Source organism: Mustela lutreola, chromosome 6 (genome assembly GCF_030435805.1).
Source record: "Mustela lutreola isolate mMusLut2 chromosome 6, mMusLut2.pri, whole genome shotgun sequence".
In the NCBI taxonomy this organism is placed as follows: domain Eukaryota; kingdom Metazoa; phylum Chordata; class Mammalia; order Carnivora; family Mustelidae; genus Mustela; species Mustela lutreola.
Window position 1 is genome coordinate 103,955,192 of NC_081295.1, and position 13,004 is coordinate 103,968,195.

At 38.4% G+C, this 13,004-nt stretch overlaps 1 protein-coding gene across 3 annotated transcripts in view; it reads left to right on the forward strand.

Annotated features, from left to right (window-relative positions):
• PRIM2 (DNA primase subunit 2) overlaps window positions 1-13,004 on the forward strand; it is a 325,522-nt gene that overhangs the window by 46,180 nt on the left and 266,338 nt on the right. The gene's annotated exons all lie outside the window — the stretch shown is intronic.

Genomic DNA, 13,004 nt, shown 5'->3' on the forward strand with positions numbered 1-13,004 from the left:
AGAATAACTCTATAGGATCTCTGATAGATCTCTAGAGGGGTCTATTTTTGGGGTACCCACTGAGAGTAAGGATGAGAAGACATAAATGAAAATAAATGAACAAAAGATTCTTTGATAGTTTTGGTATAACTTGTTTCAGTTTTGACTCCAGGTGTCTACCAGGCTTTTAGCCTCCTGATTGGAATAGAATAATGCATATACTTTTTTCTAATTGACTTATTCACTGTGCCTTATTTCTCTAAGGTTCCATATTTTTATACTTAAATTATTGTCTTTTGTAGAGTATTTATATATTAGGTCTCAGCAATAGAGCAAAACATTTTTTTTTTAAAGATTTTATTTACTTATTTGACAGAGACACAGCGAGAGAGGGAACACAAGCAGGGGGAATAGGAAAGGGGGAAGCAGGCTTCCCGCTGAGCAGAGAGCCTGATGCGCGGGGCTTGATCCCACAACCCTGGGATCATGACCTGAGCTGAAGGCAGACGCTTAATGACGGCCACCCAGGCACCCCTAGAGCAGAGTTTTTAAATAAATTTTCTTAATATTGCTGTTTCAATGTTCAGTATCAACAATTAAACAGTATCTTTTTTATACATTGTTTTTTGTATTTTGCTATGTTATTGCCATTTTTCTAGGCCATATCAGCCTGGAAATGACTCAGCCTATAAGTTGGCCCCTGAGTCCTATTTCCCAGTTCAGGACTGGAGTGTGTGTGTGTGTGTGTGTGTATGAGAGAGATAGAAATTGACTGATTAATTGAGATTGGTTAATTGAAGGTGACTCTTTCTATCTTCTGTGCCCTTATGTGGCTTCCTAGGTTTCCTGCCTTTTAGGGGCATCAAGCTGTTCTCAATAAATCTTAATGCCGTAGTTGCTGCCTGGCTGGGGTGTCTGGTTGGTGCGATTGGTTCCAACTCTTAGTTTTGGCTCAGGTCTGATCTCAGGTCAGTGAGATCAGGTTCTGCACTCAGCGTGGAGTCTGTTTGGATTCTCTTCCTCTCCCTCTGCCCTTCACCACTGTGGGCACATGCTTTCCGTCTCTCTCAAATAAATAAATCTGAAAAAAAAAAAAAAAAAAAAAAAAAAAAGGTGCCTGGCTACCCTGTGTAGTGCTGTTCTGTAAGCTTCAGCCAAAGCCAATGCCCTAGCAGTGCCACTGGTGACTTGCAACTCAGTTTACCTATAGTTGTTTGAGCAGACAGTTTGAGGTGGATTCTGAAATTAGGTTCCAGGGATGGATCACCTTGTTGGCTCTCTTCCACTTTAGTGAGTGTGCTTCCTTTCATTCTGCCCATGTCTAACTTCTGTAAGCAGGGCTAGGCATCAGGCTTGGGGGACACTTAAGCCCTTACGGACCGTTCACTCTTTCATTGCATGCCGGAAACCAGGCTCTTTCCTCTTGTGGTTGACTGCTTCTTTCAGATTAGTTAGTAGAGTCAACTTTTCTAAGTTTTGCTATGGTTAGGTAATACAGTTAATGTATAAGGTAGCATCTTTTGTTTGTGTTATCTCTTGAGTTTATGCCTGGCTCATAGAAGATGCTGAAAAAATATTTGTGTGATGTGGTGGGATGGGGTGGAATGTATCCTGGCAGATTGTAAGTTTCTGGTCCTATTGTGTCCAGCTCAGGAATTACTGCTGTTTTGATTTACTTAGGAGACTGAAGAATTCGTGTATACATCACCCAGTTTTGCGGGGCGGGGGGGCAGGAAGGGAGAAAGGTTTTCCTGTAGAAGAGAAGAAATGAGCATAAGTATAAGGAGTTAATCCTTTCTCTCTAGTATAAATTTTAGTATATTAAAATGTGCCTATGCTATTTTTAAAAAAAGGCAGTAATAAAGTAACCAGAGGATTGATTTTTACATTGATCAGTTTGGCAGAATTACTGAGATATCAACATACTAATTAGAATCTCAGAGTATTAAATTATTGTTTGCTTTCTAACTGAATGTTTTGAATGATTATAAATGACAAAGAATTTTTAAGTGACATAACATAGCATGCTATCAATTTGGTAAATTAATACAGCAACACAGTGATAATTATTTCCTTTTATTTACTGTTTTCTCTGTTTCCTAAAAACTTACTGATTATTAACAATTTATTTTTCATTTTTTCCCCTTATTATATGGCTCTCTTTTATACATTTAAATGCAGAAAGTATGTTTTAAGAATTGGATTGTAGGGGTGCCTGGTTGGCTCAGTTGGAAGAACATGCGACTTGATCTCAGGGTTGTAAGTTCAAGCCCACATTGGGTGTAGAGACTGCTAAAACATAATAAAATACAAAAAAAAGTAAAAAGGAATTGGATTATAAATAGAAAACATGTTTTAAGCTTTTATTTTAGGTTTTTGGTTATTTTATTTTCTGTTTATTTATTACTATGTAACAACTCCCCCCAAATCTAAAGTAACAATTCTAAAACCTAATAGCAAAACTTAAAATCAAAACCAAAATCTAAATCTAAAACAATAACCAGTTTATAATATTTCACAATTTTGAGGGATAGGGATTCATACTGGGTACTCCACAGGGCAGTTTTTCTGCCCACATGATATCATTTGGGGTTATTTGGTTGGCAGCTAGTTTGGTTGTAGGGATGTCCAAGGCAGCTTTACTCACATGCTCACTCAGTATTGAGGTGAGGACTTCTAGAAGGCTGGACTCTGCTGGGATCTCTTCATGTGATCCTGAAGGCAGGAGATTAGACTTCTTTGGTGACCCAGGAGTTCAAGAGAGCAAGGCAGAAGCTATCAGTCCTCTCAAAGATCAGGCATGGGACTGTCATGGCATCACTCATGCCATATTTTTAGTCAAAGCAGTCATAGTCCAGCCCAGATCAAAGGGAGGACGAACAGATCTCAGTTCTTAATGCTTAGAGCTTAATGGGAATGTCAAAGAATTTGCAGCCATTTTTAAACCCCACAGTAAGGTTAATTAATAGGTCACTGTGCATTTGAGAAACAAAGTGCCCTTTATAGATTTTAATACTTACTACCAATGTAGAACAATATTGACTAGAAATAGTGATAGCAATACTGGGCACCTGGGTGGCTCAGTTGGTTAAGCCTGGTCATGATCTCAGGTTCCTGGGATCAAGCCCCAAATCAGGCTCCCTGCTTAGTGGGGAGTTTTCTTCTCTCTCTCTTTCGGCTCTTCCCCCCAGCTTGTGCCCTCTGTCCCTTTCTCTCAAATTTAAAAAAAAAAAAAAAAAAAAAAAAAAAAAGGAAAGCATGATAGCAATATTAAAAACCAGGATGTTTGCCTTCGCTACTTGTTTTATCCACACACTTTTTATTTCATTGTAAAAGAAATGATTCTTAATTGTTTCATTGTACACTGGATTTTTTAAAAAAATATTTTATTTATTTATTTGACAGAGATCTCAAGTAGGGGGAGAGGCAGGCAGAAAGAGAGAAGGGGAAGCAGGCTCCCTGCTGAGCAGAGAGCCCGATGAGGGACTCAATCCCAAGACTCAGAGATCATGACCTGAGCCAAAGGCAGAGGCTTAACCCACTGAGCCACCCAGGTGCCCCTGTACACTGGATATATTAACCAATCTTTATTAATAATTGTATTAATATTGTTGGAATTGTTAACATGTCTTTTTACCTGCTTGTGCAGGTGTGTTTCATTTTTAATACTTTAAATAATTTATTTACATGTATTGATGTCATGCCCCTTTCCACAAAGGATTTGAGATGACTTGCAACAAGACACAGAGGACAAATATGTATCGAAGTAACATATAAATAACAGTGGATAATGAGGATCAAGAAAAACAGTTAATAAATGGCATCACCATCTGCCTAGTGGCTAAAACCTAAACCTAGGAGTCTTTTTCTTTATCCTCTTCATCTATAATCTGTCCATCTATGTTACTACAAAATATATTCCAAATCTGTCCACTTGTTTTTTCTACCAGTGCTTCTCTAGTTTGGGCCATCATCATCTTTTCCCTTAGTTCCCTTTCTTCCTCTCTGGTCCATTTTACCATTCCTTCTCTGTTCAGCACAAAAATGGTCTTAAAAAAATTACAGTGTAAATCAGATCTTGATTTTCCTGTACTTAACATGTCTGTTTAATGACCAATTCTTAGTATAAAGTCTATCTCACCCTGGTCCGAGGGCTCTTTCTGCCTCTCAGCACCTCTCACACCATCCTGCCTGTCACTGCTCTCCATTGACCTTCTTTCTGTTATTGCAACCTGCCAGTCCTTTTCCTCCCTGGAAAAAGAACCTATGAGGACCTTTGCACTAGCTCCTTCCTCTGGTTGAGATGCTCTTGCCACAGGTTTTGCATGGTTGACTTGTTTTCAGTTATGTTTCCATTTAAAATGCCATTTCTTCAGAGAGACTGATTGGCCATGCAACTGAAAGTATAAATCCGCCCATTCACAGCGTGTCTTTTGTTTTATTTTCATCATAAATGGCTGCCTGATAGTTTCTTGTTTATTGTGTATTGTCTATTTCATTAAAATGTAAGCTTCATGAGAGCAGTTTTGTTCTGTTTTGCTTGTTTGTAGCTGGATCCCATCTTGGAAATGGTGTTTGGTGTACGTAAGTTCTCAGTGTTTTTAGAAAGAATTCTACATAAAAAAACCCAAAGTTTAGAACTGGTAGTGGTATTTCCAGGATGTGATAGATTTATTTTAGAAAAAGATGATTCTTTTCTAAAAAAAGAATGCCTCACTGGCTCAGTTGACTGGTAGAGCATGTGACTGACTTTTGATCTCAGGTATGTGAGTTTGAGCCCCATGTTGGTTATAGAGATTACTTACAAATGAAGGTTTAAAAAAACAAACAAACATTGTTTCTCTGGGACTTATTCTTTAGACTGGTAATATACATCAGAATCACTGATGGGTCTTTAAGAAAAATACACACCTGGGCTTCATTCTGAGATTAGGAGGCACCAGGAATCTAATTTTGGAAAGCTCCACTGCAAATCTGATTTACATCCTTGTTTAAGGACCAGGGTCTGAGAGAGAGAAAGCTATGTGGATGCAAATAGAAAACTTCTGGCCAAATATTTATAAACATTTGAATATTGTTGATGTGAAGTTTATGAATAAAATCTCTGGGAAGCCTTATTTATATCTTTACTCTAGAGGCCATTGTAATAGACTAGTGATTCCAAAGTTGTGTGCTTAAGATGATCATTTGGGAGTGTGGGAAGGAAATAAATAATTCAGCTCATATAGTTTTAATCTCATTCTTTTTACATTTTGGTGTGGGGGGTAAGGCATGTTATGAATACATAATATACAGTAATGTATGTAATTTATAAAAATACATGTAGAAGTATGTGCTCAATATTTTATTGATCAAAATGTGGGATCCAAAGGGCATTAGAGATCACTCTGCCAGTCAGGTAGATTGTGCGGTGGTAATAACAAATGATCCCTAAATCTCCGTGACTACTAAAAAGGTTTGTTTCTTGTTCACGCTCTGTGTCTCCTGTGGTTCATCTTCAGCCTTGCTCTGTCATATTGATGCTGTGACTCAGATTGATCGAGCAGCTTTTATCTGAAATTTCACTAGTTGCTATGGCAGAGGGAGGAGAGAACTGGGGAAAGCACATGCTTATGAAGTTTTTGCTTGGGTGTGACACATGTCACTTAGATTTCACTGGCCGAAGCAAGTCACATGGCAATGCATGAGTCCAGCAGGTGGGGGATGTACAACTCTCTGTCAGGGAAGGAGTCTGCATAGGGTGAATAGCAATGCAGTATACACAGACAGCCTCTTACTTGTTTACTGTGTGGAGCATTTGCCTCACCAGAGCTCTATTTTAATCTCCTCTTAGGCGTGCCGGCAGAGCGAAATTGCTCTCCCACTTCCTGGTTTGGTGGAGAGTATCAAAAGGAGAAGGATCCACAAAGCCCGAGTCCTTAATTCTGTTAGTAAGGCAGCATGTAAAACAGTGTAATTATAACAGTATAATTATAAGACATAGAAATAAAGCTTTACACAAATTGTTAAAGCCCATTAATTTTTGCTTGACAAAAAGACATATACCATTATACAATATGCCATTTGAAACATAGAGGTACTGACTATTTGGTGACTGCGTATGCATAATAGGGATTGAGCTGTGGGGAACTGTGAATAGTGGTGGAAAGAGAAGAGCTTCAGAGATCAAATGTTCAGGGCCTTTGCTAATTGAAAATTAATCAGAGTGAAGTTTGAGCATCTCTGGAATAGTAATTTAAGTTACTCAGGAAATGTGATTCCATTTAGAACAGTTTGCTTATATACCTCTTTTCAGGAAGATGTTGAGAATACTCAAGGTTATTTTAGATTTTTTTTTTAAAGATTTTATTTATTTGACCGAAAGAGAACAAGTAGGCAGAGCTGCAGGCAGAGAGAGAGGGAGAAGCAGGCCCCCGGCTAAGCAGATAGGGCGGTACGGGGTTCGATCCCAGGACTCTAGGATCATGACCAGAGTTGAAGGCAGTTGCTTAACTGAGCCACCCAGGCACTCCAATTCAGGTATTTGAGATAATCAGGTCAGTAGCAGTTTATACTAATTAATAAAGTTTTGTAAAATCATCTTATATTTTCACTGAGAATTTTCTTTGGCCTTTTAAATTTTGGTTATAACTAAATTGATAAATGACAATTTAGAATGTGTGTGACAAATGGATGAACTTTTTAAATTCACCAGGGAAAAACAGTATTTACTGAAAGGCTGTAACACAAGCAACAACCTGAATTTTAGATAAGAGTATTGTGTGATTTGGAATGCACTGGGCTACTTTTGGGTGAATGATTTAGGAACACATTGAATTCCTTAGAATTTTATTTGTTATTTCTAATCTAATCAAGACTAGGCAATTTTTTTCCTAGTTTTTGGGAGGATACATTTTTTTTTAATTAAAAATTTAAGATTTTATTTATTTTAGAGAATGTGGGAGCGTGAGCATGGGGAGGAGCAAAGAGGAGGGAAAGAAAGGGGAAAGATTCTCAAGCAGATTCCATGCTGAGCTCAGGGCCCAATGTAGGGTTCAATCTCATGACCCTGATATCATGACTTGAGCTGAAACCAAGAGTGAGACGCTTAATGGACTGTGCCACCCAGGCATCCCTGGGAAGTTCATTTCAGTGAAAGAACTAATTGCTATTTTTTTTTTTTAAGATTTTATTTCTCTATTTGACAGAGACAGAGATCACAAGTAGGCAGAGAGGCAGGCAGAGAGAGAGGGGGAAGCAGGCTCCCTGCTGAGCAGAAAGCCCGATGTGGGGCTCGATCCCAGGACCCTGGAACCACGACCTGAGCCGAAGACAGAGGCTTTAACCCACTGAGCCACCCAGGTGCCCCTAATTGCTATTTTTTTTTTAAGTAAGCCCTATACCCAGTGTGGGGCTTGAACTCATGACCCCAAGATCAAAAGTAGCATATTCTACCAGCTGAGCTAGCTAGGTGCCCTTTATTACATTCTTTATTATTTTAGTTTTCTTCAAAAACTTTCGAAGAAAAAAAGTTAGTCTTGACTCTGTTTCTAAGGCAAAAGACTATTTAGACAAGTAAAGTCTTATAATTTATTATGTTGTATGACCAGTAAGGTGATGTGTGCTTCCACTGCTTCCCTCATATTTACTAGGCAAGCAGTTAACTGCTTATAAACTACCTGTGGTATTGTTAATACAAATATTTGAGCTGAGTTTAGGGAAAGGGGAGATACTATATTACCCTGGAGAAGTATTAGCATTATATATTGATGTGGGATTTGTTTAGTTGGAACCCAAAAGAGTATTAGGAAAAGTGTCTGTATGTTCAAAGATGCATATTTTTTTCTTTGTTGCTGTAATAAGTGATTATAAAAGGGCCCTGATGGATTAACATACCTGAACTTCAGTTTTGTCAGCCAATTCAGTCAAAACTATTTGGGTAAAGAAGACTATGCCACCAGTTATAGTTACTTTCATTAATGGTGGAGAGAGTAGACATGTATACTAGGGTTTTATTTAAATCCATATAAGTGTTCATTAGGCAAATTCAAAGTCCAATTTTCTATTTATCTTTTTATATTTCCAGTTGTAAATTCACTTAAAAAATAATGAAAACTTTCAAGAAGACATTAAGATTTCTTCTCCTTTCGTGTCTCCCTGATGAGTTTCTTTATCAGTTGCTGTGTGAGAATTACAGTTTGACTCTAAAACTGGTCTAAACTATAGGTACATTTGCTCAGATTTTCTCTGTGGTATATATCTGGTCATGCATTTGCGTTTTGAAGGATTTCCCTTATGATGTGCAAAGGAAAAGGTAGATAGGCAATTAAATAGAGAGATAGATGAAGAAAACAAATGCTGAAGTGGAGTAATCTGGTGTTACCTCTTAGGAAAATATTTGCTATTGCTAAGCCTCAACTTAAAACACTGTAGAATGAGTGTTGATTATATATAATTTATGCTGTGACACCCTTTAAAATTTTTACCTATAAGACTTATAGCATGACATCTAGTTATATGATATTTTTAGTTTCTGTGTTTTTATCCTGTTCATTACCAAAGAAGAATTGCAGTGAAAATTTTAATTGATAACTTCCTTTTGATGTTACATGTTTGTCTAACTCTCCTGCAGATTAAATGAAATAGTATCAACTAGTGTAACAAGTAGATGGTAATGCTTGGGTCTCAACCTCCATTGTCTTTTTAAATAATCTGGTGGACACACCTAGACTGCCTTTCTCTCTGCTGTATTTCGACTTTCATATAACACCTATGAGCAAATACTTTAAGCCATTACATGGTGGTGGGATAGCTGTCCACCAGCCTGTGATTCTATTTCAGTAGTATTGCCATCATTCTTTTCATAGTATGATTTGTGTAATTACTTAACTATTTTGTAGGCGTTCTCTGCCTGTGCTCTTTAGAAACCGACCACAAAAGGGCAGGAAGGGAGTGATGTTGGGTTGGATGGGTATGCTTTGGGACCAGCCTCACTTCAATCAGAGTGGTGTTGGTTTTTTTTTTTTCCCCCCTGATTTCTGCAACATAATACCCTTCTAGGTAAGATTTCCTTTCAAGGAGGCTTTCAAAGTATGCTGGATTTTTATCTTTCAGTGAAATAAACAGAAAGAGAAGCTTAACTAATGTTAGTAGTTAAGCAGCAATAGTCTTAGACTTAACAGATTTGGATAAATATAGAAATCATTAGGCCTGCCTAAAGTGGTGATTCTGTAGTGCCACTTTAATACTTAAGCTAGCCAATAATTTCTTTTTTAAAAAATCATTTATATATATGTATATATATATATTTTAAAGATTTTATTTATTTATTTGTCAGAGAGAGAGAGAGAGAGAGTGAGTGTGTGAGCACAGGCAGGGGGAGTGGCAGGCAGAGGGAGAGGGAAAAGCAGCCTCTCCACTGAGCAGGGAGACCAATACAGCACTCGATCCCAGAACCCTGGGACCATGACCTGAGCTGAAGGCAGATGCTTAACCAACTGAGCCAGCCAGCATCCCTCGCCAACAGTTTTTTAAATTTTGAAGTAAAAGAACAAAGTAAAAAGGATATGCAAGAAGGCAGTGAACATGTAGAAATTGGAATAAAAAAACACCATTAGAATAACATTCATGAAATACACAAGGAATAAATTTAATAAAGTATGTGCAAGTGTAAGGAAGAAAATAAAATTGATCTCTAGTCCTCCCCCTTTTGTTTTAAAGGATTTTATTTATTTATTTATTTGACAGAGAGAGAGAGAGAGAGAGAGAGAGAGAGAATGAGCGTGCACGAATGCACACAAGTAGGCAGAGTGGCAGGCAGATGGAGAGGGAGAGCAGGCTCTCTGCTGAGCAGGGAGCCCGATGAGGGGCTTGATTCCATGATTTGGCCGAAGGCAGACGCTTGACCTACTGAGCCACCCAGACATCCTGATCTGTAGTCCCTTTATCCAGAGTTACACAGTTTTACTTCGGTCTAAACTTTTCTGCCACCCGTAAACTTAGGCACACAAACACGGACATGGAATCTCTTAAAGGTTTATTTTAATTTGTCCTCACCTAGTTGTATTAATTTACTTTTACCTAACAGTGTTCATGGATATCTTTCTTTAACAGTAATCTTAAGTATTCATAATTTTAAGCATTTTACTATTATATTTCATTACAACACAGTTCACTTTTGTTTACTTCTTTAAAATGTTTTATGGCGTGTGGGTGGCTCAGTGGGTTAATTGCCAGGTTATGGGATATGTTTACCTTCAACTTATGAAGTAATGCCAGATTTTCTGAAATGTTTATACAAATTGGTGTTCCTGTCAGTATGAGAGTCCCATTGCTCTACACACTCATCTGTGTTGTCCAACTGAATTTTAGTTCTGGTGAGTATGTAATAGTATCTTTATTGTGTTATTTTGCTCCCAAAATTGTAATATGAAAAATTCCAAACATACGGGAAAGTTGAAAGAATCTTACAGTGAATATCTGTATGTACTCACTATCTAGGTTCTATAGTTTACATTTTAGTGTACTTGTTTTATCACTTACTTTCCATTACTGTATTTATCCATTTCAGAGTAAGTCTCTTTCAAAATTGGTACAGTTCCCACCAGATACTGTAGCCTGCATGCCCTTAACTAGAGTTTAATGCTTGTTTGTTTGTTTGAATATAACCTCAAGCTTTTATTGTCTTCATATATAACAAAGAATGAAGCTTAGAACTGGATCACTTGGCCCTTTCTCTTATCTCCTCCCACTTGCATCACTTACTGGCATTCTTTTAGAACTGCTGTTTGGCTCAACACATTCAAGCCTCAGCACAGTCTTTGTAGTTAGCCTTTTTCTGGAAAATCTGCCCACTTTACCCACTCTGCTTCCTATCGTAAAGCTGCTTTCCCTGGGCATAAAAAGAATCTTTGCCTTTCTTCTTCTGTGTCACTTTGTGGAGTTGGTGCTTACCACAGTTCTTGCGGAAGGTACAGCAGGTTTTAGGAATGTTTACCATGTTTGCAAGAGTGCTACTGGCACAGAAAGAAAGCTAGAGTTCAATGTTTGTTAACAGTTCTCTTTATTTAAGGTAAAGCTTACATACAATGAAAGGCACAACTCTTAAGTATACCATTCATGAATTTTGACAAATGTGTGTGTGCAACTCAAACTTGGCAAGATATAGAGCATTACTTTCAACCCTGAGAGTCTCCTCATGCTACAGAAAATCCCTGTTCCTGCTCTCCAAAAGGCAACCACTATTCAAATCTTTATTTATTTATTTATAAAAGATTTTATTTATTTATTTGACAGACGGAGATCACAAGTAGGCAGAGAGGCAGGCAGAGAGAGAGAGGAGGAAGCAGGCTCCTTGCTGAGCAGAGAGCCCGATGCGGGGCTTTATCCCAGGACCCTGAGATCATGACCTGAGCTGAAGGAAGGCAGAGGCTTAACCCACTGAGCCACCCAGGCGTACCTATTTATTTATTTTTTTAAATATTTTTCTTATTATTAGAGAGAGAGAGGATGAGAGGAGAGAGGTCAGCTGGAAAAGCAGACTCCCTGCTGGGCAGGGAGCCTGATGTGGGATTTGATCCAGGGACTCCAGGATTATGACTTGAGCTGAAGACAGTTGCCTAACCATTAACTGAGCCACCCAGGTGCCCCTCAAATCTTTTTTAAAAATCATTTTTTTAAAAAAGATTTTATTTATTTATGTGAGGGATTGAGAACAAGCAGGGGGAAAGGGCAGAGGGAGAGAGAGAGAGAGAGAGAGAGGCAGATTTTCCACTGAGCAGGAAGCCCAATGCAGGGCTTGATTCCAGGACTCCGAGACTAACTATGACCCAAACTGAAGGCAGTTGGTCAACCAGCTGAGCCACCCAAGAGCCCCAGCTACCATCATATTTGTCTTTTATTTCTTTATGCATATTAATATAGTTATTATCTATATATTTTGAGTCTTATTGTTAGTTATGAAGTGATGTTTTATTGTGAGCCTTGTTATAAAATACAATATGCTTGACATTGTATTTGAAGATGAGTTTTCAGGAATCCTTTGAGGCATACTGGAATGTGCTTTTCTTCATAGAGGATATGAGTTTGCTTATGCCAGCTGTCTGGGGGTATTAGATTCAGAGACCACCTTAAAAGAAGTTCAAGGCTTGGGATTTCACTGATGACATTTGAGCAGGAGGATTTCTTGTTAGATTCCACTCCATATATACGAACTCACTCAGAGCTTGAGTGTGTGTGTGTGTGTGTGTGTGTGTGTGTGTGTGTGTATAGAAGATGCTTTTATTTATTTACTAATTAAAAGATTTTGTTTGAGAGAAAGAGAGTGAGAGCAATCATGAGCAGGGGGAGGGGCAGAGGGAGAAGGAGTAGCAGGTTCTCTGTTGAGTAGGGACTTCATTGCAGGGCTTGATCCCAGGACCCTGGAATCATAACCTGAGCTGTAGGCCCAGCCAGCCAGTTTCCTGAGTGGCTCCAACTGAGCCACCCAGTTTCCCCTAAAGAAGATGCATTTAAAGATTTTCTCATTGTTGGGGCGCCTGGGTGGCTTAGTGGGTTAAGCCTCTGCCTTCGGCTCAGGTCATGATATCAGGGTCCGGGATTGAGGCCCACATCAGGCTCTCTGCTCAGCAGGGAGCCTGCTTCCTCCCTCTCTCTCTCTCTGTCTGCCTCTCTGCCTGCTTGTGATCTCTGTCTGTCAAATAAATAAAATCTTTAAAAATCTTTTTTTCTCATTGTTATTTCTTTGATTTTTTGTGAGAGGTTGATCTGAATAATATAGCTTGCTTTACTGAAACTTAAAGTTCTACTGAAATTTACTTACCTACATACCTGTTCTTGGACATTGGGTTTTTTTTTCTCTTCTTATTGTAAATAACATTGTGATGAAAAGAAATTGTTCCCATGTATGTATTTCTCCTGTTACTTCAGATTGATGCTGGAAGTGAAATTGTTAGGGTCTGCTCATTTGAAGTCTTTTTTGATATGTATTGTCAAAGTGCCCTCCACACACTGTATTTTCTAAATCTTTGAACTTTTTGCATTTTAAT